The sequence below is a fragment of the Rattus rattus genome, chromosome 1 (genome assembly GCF_011064425.1).
Source record: "Rattus rattus isolate New Zealand chromosome 1, Rrattus_CSIRO_v1, whole genome shotgun sequence".
Lineage (NCBI taxonomy): Eukaryota > Metazoa > Chordata > Mammalia > Rodentia > Muridae > Rattus > Rattus rattus.
Window position 1 is genome coordinate 183221640 of NC_046154.1, and position 644 is coordinate 183222283.

Consider the following 644-nt stretch of genomic DNA (forward strand, 5'->3'; position numbering starts at 1 on the left):
GAAGTAACCACCATTAGTATGTTGAAAATTCTTGTCTACATAAAATTTTAATTTAAATGCTCCCTATCCAGACAGAACTTAGAGTGGGAAATTTTTCTTTTAAGCATCAGTGATGCATGGGAAAGTATGGGACGAGAACCCATTTTTTATTCAGATGAATGTCGTGGTCTACGGTAAGCAGGATGGATGCTTTAGCCTCGTCTTTTATAAATGAGAGAGAGGTGCACATGCATAGATAATGCACGGTTTATCCAAGTCACAGTGGAAATCAGAGCTAATGCTAGGATCAGAGCTGACATCTTTCAAAGCAGCTGCTTCATCCACTCGGAGGTAATGCCTCTACGAAGCCATTTCCATGTTCTCAAGAGAGTGCGTCTAATCTTTCCCAATACACTGGAAATTCTTTTTAATTTGAGTCATTTCAATACCTGAATGCTCCCACACACATCTCAGAAAATCAGATACAACAAAGGAAGACAGACTACACGGAAAATTCAACTAATTTTGGAAGGCATTCTGTATTTTGTGTGGATGAAATCTTGAAAAGATTTTCTTTGATATGACTGTGAGATTTATAGGATTGAATTTTTCTGCACTCTTTTTTTTTTACTACGGAATTAGGTTTCACACTTCAACAGTTCATA